Source organism: Sinocyclocheilus anshuiensis, unplaced genomic scaffold (assembly GCF_001515605.1).
Source record: "Sinocyclocheilus anshuiensis isolate Anshui unplaced genomic scaffold, SAMN03320099.WGS_v1.1 scaffold81, whole genome shotgun sequence".
NCBI classification, from domain to species: Eukaryota; Metazoa; Chordata; class Actinopteri; order Cypriniformes; family Cyprinidae; genus Sinocyclocheilus; species Sinocyclocheilus anshuiensis.
The window spans coordinates 421,687-429,848 of record NW_015537945.1 but is presented as its reverse complement, the minus strand read 5'-3'; the positions used below and the strand labels follow the sequence as shown (position 1 = coordinate 429,848).

Sequence of the window (8,162 nt, the reverse complement as noted above, 5' to 3'; positions counted from 1 at the left end):
TGCCAACATTCAGTTATAATCATAGCGCCACCAGCTGGCAGCAGGAAGTTTGGCACATATAAATGACTTTGACATATTCCTCCGATATTTACCACTTTAAATGCATATTGCCCACTGTTTGCTGTTTTCCTAAAGCCACCGGGTGGCGGTGAGCCCGGGTGCGAGGGCCCTTTCATCGCTGCTTGCAGCTTTAATTTTAGTTTATTTTTCATTTTCGATGAAATTAAAACTTTAAATTTGGTTTCTGTGTTTGGGTAAAACATTTATTTTGGTGCATCACTACACACAATTGTGTTTAATTTAACAAGTGAATTACTCAATTTTGTTTTTTGTGAGTCGAGTGTCAAAAAAGAGAATTGGGCTAAATATCATTTCCAGTGCACACTGGAAATCAAGCTCATTTTGCATACTAAATCATCTTTTCTTTGGGAAATAGTTGATGTGACATTCTGAACGTGCTCTTTGTGTTAGTTAGTAATTGTAAATGAAATGCTTTAGATTTGTGTGAATAGTTCAGGATGTTGAAGTAGGACCAGTATAATCTGGCCTGGTTTTTAGCTGGTTTATTTACTGCATATCTGTCATATCTCAATGACACAGCCCAGTTAGCTCAGCTTTACCTCCACACACACACATATACAGGTCAACACTGTTTACACGGGGGTCTGTCACATGTTATTTTAACCCTGAGAGAGTTTATATATAACATCTCTACACATTCCCACAGGCTCCAGTTTAACATCGCCTTCGAGTCATGTTGAAATGATCATATTCATGAGACAAACTCAAGGTTTTCTGTCAGCCATGACTTTCCCAGTTAAGTACGTGTCAATTAAAAAAGCCTGGTGGAAGATCGTTGATATTCATCATAATAATGATTATGAGCTCTGCTCATTTAGCCAGTATTTGAAGCATCAGGCTTGTGTGACTCAACTGTATTTCCCATCATTCTGTGTGTTAGCATGAAAAGGCTTGCTGCACTTCTGATGTCTCTATTTTGTTGCACAAAAATCACCATAAATTCTGAACAAGTGGGATGTTTGTTTTTGGTTGAACAAAATCATTTACACTAATAGTTTATAGTTTAGCATTTTCAGTTTTATTCAATTTAATTTTTGCAAATTTTAGCAATGAATTTGTTACAACAGTTTTAGTTTTTCATGGACATGTCAGAATCAGTTCATTAACATTTTATATTTATTATAAAAATATTTGTGTTAGTTTATATTGTTAAAGAATCAGTTCATTAACATGTTATATATTTTATAGAAATTTTTATTTAATTCAAAATTTATATTTAATAATTGTATTTTATAGTTTTTTATGTTGTTAGCAATTATAATTAATCAGTTAATTAACATAATATATATTGGTATATATTATTTTACATTTATATCTTTATTATGTTATATATTTTTATTATGTTTATAATTTATCTATTTTAATAGCTAAAAGTGTTAAATATTTTTAAAAACATTTATATATATTTTTTAATTTCATATTTTAAGCAATTATAATTCATCAGTTCATGAGCATTTTGCATATATTTTGTTTTAGATTTTAGCTTTAGTAATTTTAGTTAAGGATTCACTTTTTCATGTATTTTTTTATTTTTTTTTAGTTTTAATAAGTATAGATAAGAATCACTTTATGATTTTTTTTATAAATGTATTTTAGTTTCATATTTCAGTTGTAGTAATTATAGGTGTAGTAATTATAGTTTAAAACAGCAGTTGAGTAGTCGGCATTGACAATTATTTACATTTAAATAAGCAAAACCTTGTGAATTTAAATATTTATTTACACTTTAATTGCGTTTACACAGACTTGTAAATGTATTAAAACAGTGTACAACTGAATCCCAAAGAGGAAACAATTCATAAACCCTATGAATTTGCACTTTAACTCCACATCGCCATCTGCAGGAGGGGAGTGTTTTAACACATGCACAGGGAACATTATTTGGCTGTTATATTATTAGTACTTTATTTAGGTTTAGTTTTACTCTTTAATTATTTTCAGTTCATAAAAAGTTTTATAACTCTTGAACTCATAATTATGATTTCCGAACTCGTAAGTAAGCATTTCCCAGGAGCGCTAACGTCTGCGGTGGATCGACGGTACCTCTGGCTTCATAAGCGGATACGACTGCAGAGATCAGTGGGACACTAAACAGCTCTCGGCATTCCCAAGACTTCCCAACCTTCCTGGGAATGTGGCGGCTCTGTCTGTAAATACCTGTTCTCACGCCTCATCTCCCAAACATTCAGTAAAAGTGTAGCTGAAGGAAGAAAGCAAACAGTGCCATGTGGAATTAGTCAGCGTGCTTCACTAATAGCATTAATAGTGCATAATTAGCCCCAGTGTGTGTGTACTTCATAATGATGGTTAATTACTCTGTCCTGCTGCCAGACTTTCAGCTATTTAACTGAAAGTGTGGTAGGCGTTTATTTATTAACACGCACTTGTTTTCTCGTCACCTGAAGTCAGAGCGCTCCAAAACTGTTGAGCAGAAGTTGAGTCAGAAAACTGCTGCCAAGAGCAAAGCCATGAAGAAAAGCACATTGTCTTCAAACTGGTGCTGCGATATGTTAGAAGTTTACTGAAAGTAGGGATGCACAGTATATATCACTACCATATGAGTTATTGTTCGATATTATAGGTTTTTTTGTTTGTTTATTGGAATCAGTCTACATTGGTTGTATGTTGTTCGATATTAGATATTATTTCATTTATTTATTTATTCATTTTTTAGAATTTTTATTTAGACATTTACCTTTGCATCACGTATTTAAAAATATAATAGTTAAATTGAATGTCATAATAATTAAACAATGCAAAATATTAAATGTTTAATAGAAAAACACTGTTAAATGTGATCTTTAGCAAATCCCAAATTAATGTACACATTTTTTTTTCATATTTTTACTTAATGTTACATAAAGAGTTAGACACTGACCTTTGCATCACACAATTAAAGCCAAAATAATTTAATATCAATTGAAAAATATTAGATGTTTAATAGAAACCACTCTTAAATCTTTAGCAAATCTCAAAATGAACATTCATTCATTCATTCATTCATTCATTCTTAGCATTTTTTGTTATGGAGTTTGACGTTTACTTTTGCATCACACATTTAAAACTATAATAATTTAATTACTATAAAACTATTAGATGTTTAATAGAGAAACACTGTGAAATGTAATCTTTAGATAATGTCAAAATGAATTTTTAGTTATGTTACATTCAGAGTAACATTTGCATCACTCATTTAAAATCTTTAATAATACACTCTAAAAAGTGCTGGGTTATTTCTGTAAACACATTTTTGGGTTAATTGTGCTGGGTCATAATTCTGGGTTGTTTGAGGTAATGTAAACACACAGTTGGGTTGCTCATGCTGGGTCAAATGGACTGTAAGGGGTTCTTTCACCACTGAACAGCTGGGTTGGGTTATTTTGACCCAACAGGTTTATTTATTTTTCCTCTTCATCGAACTTTCTGGATCCCAAGACTTCCCAACCTTCCTGGGAATGTGGCGGCTCTGTCTGTAAATACCTGTTCTCACGCCTCATCTCCCAAACATTCAGTAAAAGTGTAGCTGAAGGAAGAAAGCAAACAGTGCCATGTGGAATTAGTCAGCGTGCTTCACTAATAGCATTAATAGTGCATAATTAGCCCCAGTGTGTGTGTACTTCATAATGATGGTTAATTACTCTGTCCTGCTGCCAGACTTTCAGCTATTTAACTGAAAGTGTGGTAGGCGTTTATTTATTAACACGCACTTGTTTTCTCGTCACCTGAAGTCAGAGCGCTCCAAAACTGTTGAGCAGAAGTTGAGTCAGAAAACTGCTGCCAAGAGCAAAGCCATGAAGAAAAGCACATTGTCTTCAAACTGGTGCTGCGATATGTTAGAAGTTTACTGAAAGTAGGGATGCACAGTATATATCACTACCATATGAGTTATTGTTCGATATTATAGGTTTTTTTGTTTGTTTATTGGAATCAGTCTACATTGGTTGTATGTTGTTCGATATTAGATATTATTTCATTTATTTATTTATTCATTTTTTAGAATTTTTATTTAGACATTTACCTTTGCATCACGTATTTAAAAATGTAATAGTTAAATTGAATGTCATAATAATTAAACAATGCAAAATATTAAATGTTTAATAGAAAAACACTGTTAAATGTGATCTTTAGCAAATCCCAAATTAATGTACACATTTTTTTTTCATATTTTTACTTAATGTTACATAAAGAGTTAGACACTGACCTTTGCATCACACAATTAAAGCCAAAATAATTTAATATCAATTGAAAAATATTAGATGTTTAATAGAAACCACTCTTAAATCTTTAGCAAATCTCAAAATGAACATTCATTCATTCATTCATTCATTCATTCTTAGCATTTTTTGTTATGGAGTTTGACGTTTACTTTTGCATCACACATTTAAAACTATAATAATTTAATTACTATAAAACTATTAGATGTTTAATAGAGAAACACTGTGAAATGTAATCTTTAGATAATGTCAAAATGAATTTTTACATTCAGAGTATTCAGAGTAACATTTGCATCACTCATTTAAAATCTTTAATAATACACTCTAAAAAGTGCTCTGTAAACACATTTAAAATCTTTAATAATACACTCTAAAAAGTGCTGGGTTATTTCTGTAAACACATTTTTGGGTTAATTGTGCTGGGTCATAATTTTGGGTTGTTTGAGGTACTGTAAACACACAGTTGGGTTGCTCATGCTGGGTCAAATGGACTGTAGGGGTTCTTTCACCACTGAACAGCTGGGTTGGGTTATTTTGACCCAACAGGTTTATTCATCTTCATCCTTCATCGAACTTTCTGGATTCTTCACTCGTCTCGTCGTCAGACGGTCACGCACATCGCATTATAAGGTATAAGGTAAGTTAATATGATGCTATGATTATTTACCTCTATTTTTAATAAGTTGTGGTAAGAGCAATATATATATATATATATATATGTGTGTGTGTGTGTGTGTGTGTGTGCGCGTGTGCGCGCGTGCGTCCGTGCGCAAATTATTTAAACGCATGGAAATGCTATGAACTGCGTCAGAAATACGGGGTTAAGTTCAGTTACTGTCTGCGTACTGTATGGCTTTGTAATGTTTTGTCAGAATTAGACCATTTCGTTCTAAAATCGATCTTTTAAGGGCATATTTTTTTCAAGTAAATGTCTGCGACATGCCGAATCCGACGATAGATCCATCAAATTTATGTTGAGCATTTTCGCGCTCTTTTTTCCTCAGGTAACGTTATGCCCCTTACTTTTATAACGCTAAACCACGATATTACTGGTATGTAATATTATGTGTTACTTAAAGGTAATGTTGTTCTAGCTACAGTATGTAAAGTTAGACTTAATCTTTCGTGGTGTATGTATGAGGTCCTTTAATCTTCCCCTATTTTAGTGAATGCTTGTATTGCTTTACAACTAGGAGACCAGTATAAAAATTAAAAGAAAATGCACTCTGATTTTATTTTTTAACAGTGTCGATTCAGCCCTCCAGATTGGAGACTAGATTGACATAAACTCAATTCAGTGCTGAGATGGCTAGCTAGGGTTGCCTATGGCAACCGTTCTGTATAATGTGGAATCGTCATTTTAAAATCATAGCATGCAAGAACACCCTGTTTGACAAACGTTTTCTTAATCTGAAATTATATTCTAGGTATGTGAGATTCTTGCTGGTGCAGATGGACAAGGAATGGTGGCTTGACACCCTGGCTGACATCTTTAAAGGTTATATCTAACATGAGCCTCTCTTGTTTTCTTTCCTAACACGTGCTTACTCTCAAGCCCATGTAATATCTTAAACACTATTGGATTATGGTTGCATTTGTTTTTTGTTTTCAAATTTGATCAGATTTCACAGACTTTAGGAAGCTATATCCAGAGGCAGACAGAAAACTTTTTGAAGACTGGGCTACAATTGCAGACCGAATTCTTGCCTATGCCCAGCGAGATGGAAAGGTGCATTTAGAGCTGGGTGACATGACTCAAGGTAAGCTATTTCTTATAATATATCAATCTATAAAAACAAAATTCAACTGTATTTGACAAATATCAACTGGTAAAATCAATCGTAACACTTTAGTATAGGGACCAATTCTCACTTTTAACTAGTTGCTTATTAGCTTGTATATTGGCTGTTAATTCTGCATGATAATATTCTACATCCCTGAATTCTACCCCATACCTAAACTTAATCACTACAACAACGTTAAAACACAAAAGTCGTAGTTAATAGTGAATATGTGTTCCCCATACTAAAGTGTTACCAATGCAGCTTTGTTGTTTACCTTATCATTGAGAAACTTTTCACTAACGTTGGGCTGTTGCTTACCAGCCTGAAGCATTTGGGCCCTCCATAAACTAGCTCTAAAAATGCCACTAAATGGCTTATTATTATTATTAATGTTTGGTCTTTACTCCAGTATCCTTGCTATTATTTCTCCTCTTCCTCTCTGCTTTTCTTCGCTTGCTCTGTCTTGCCACTGTTGTAGTTCCAAACTTATGTCCTTCTTGCATAACCTATATTCAGCACAAAAACTCTTAGTAGTTCTCATGAATTTAGAAACCTGATGTTGGTATCCTCAGTCAGTTTACCATAATAAAAAAATATATATATTGTTTACATGTAAAGGCTGCGATTTTTTTTTTTCAATATTCTTTAAGATTAACCATGTGTAAATTCATCAGTCAACAGTATTTTGTCCTTCAAATTCCAGTGAACCATTTACAGTTTCAAAAACCCCGCCTTTTTTTCCCAGCATCACATAGATGTAATTTATCCCATCAGCATGGGGACCGTGGGGTGGGGGGCCTGCAGTGGTTGAATGGGGGTGGGGACTAATTTGCATATTCATGAAACTGCATGTACAGGTGCACAGGCGTAGTAACATCCAAGCTATTTAAAGGAATGAAGAAATTTTCACAGGAAAAAGTGTTTCAATGTGTCGTTTTGATTATGAGATCAGTTTCACAGTTTGCACTGTATTATTCTTATGGTTTAGATGCTAAAGGGGAGAGTGCTTTCAAAGTCCTGCCCACTCTGCTTGTGGCAATAATCAATTTTTGAGTGTTCTGATGATGCAGTGTTGACAAAGAATAGGAATCTACAGTGCCTAGTTTACACAATTTTGTGTTTTAAAGAAACTGATCTACAAAAACTTGTTTTATTTGTGTCTGTAAGGGTTGAATGAAATGTGTGACAGCATCCATTCAAAAATTGTTTTAAAAAGAAATGTGAAAACTCATTAAATTGATATTTACAGTAGCATTGTTGAGTAATTGTATTACAGAATAATAATAATAATTTTGCATTCCTTTGTGATCGTTATTTATTATTATTGGTAATATTGGTAAATATAAAGGTAGCAAGGCAATAAGACAACAAATAACCCAATGTTTAGGTAATGTTTAACCCAGCAACACAGTTAACCTTACCCACTGGTTGGGTCAAATAAACAACCCAGCATTCTGGGTAAAACGGTTAAACCCAGCACTTGGGTCAAAACAACCCAGCGCGTGTTCTGTCCCATAGTTACCCAGCAGCTGGGTTAAGGTTGGGTTATTTTTTAACCCAGCACTTTTTAGAGTGTAAAATGTAATATAAAATGTTATAATAATGAAAATAAAATGTAATATTAATGTTTAATGATTAATACTACTTGAGAAATAATAGTTAAAAATATGGTTAATAGAAAACACTGTTAAAAGTGATCTCTCATGTGAATCTCAGAATATTAATTTTTCATACTGAACATTATAATGTTTGAGGCCTAAATTCACTTGCAGCTTCTAAAAAAAATACTGTTATTGTTTTGTTTTTTATTACTTTAGACAAAATAGGGTAGAAGTACACCATCATAATTAATAATAAAAATAATTTATTTATTGACTTATTAGTATCGGGCAGAATTTTAATATTGTTCATCTCTGAACTACCTGAAAGAAAACACAGATTTTACAACACAAAATAAGTTTGCCAAGCTAGAAGCGCTTGCGTTCACAGGCCAGATCCAGTCCTTACACCAAGACCGCAAGCAAAACTCTTACTCTGATCCCCCCTAGGACCAGAAATGCCAAAAGAACTGATTTAGCAGGCC

The 8,162-nt window shown here is 33.1% G+C and overlaps 1 protein-coding gene and 1 long non-coding RNA gene across 2 annotated transcripts in view; both read left to right on the top strand.

The window, feature by feature from the left end:
* LOC107663891 (protein TANC1-like) overlaps nucleotides 1-8,162 on the top strand; it is a 234,819-nt gene that overhangs the window by 89,062 nt on the left and 137,595 nt on the right. The window lies entirely within an intron of this gene.
* LOC107663908 (uncharacterized) lies at nucleotides 4,865-7,111 on the top strand. Its single transcript, XR_001631402.1, has 4 exons — nucleotides 4,865-4,925; nucleotides 5,723-5,793; nucleotides 5,918-6,055; nucleotides 7,068-7,111. It is a non-coding gene; the product is annotated as an uncharacterized LOC107663908 (long non-coding RNA).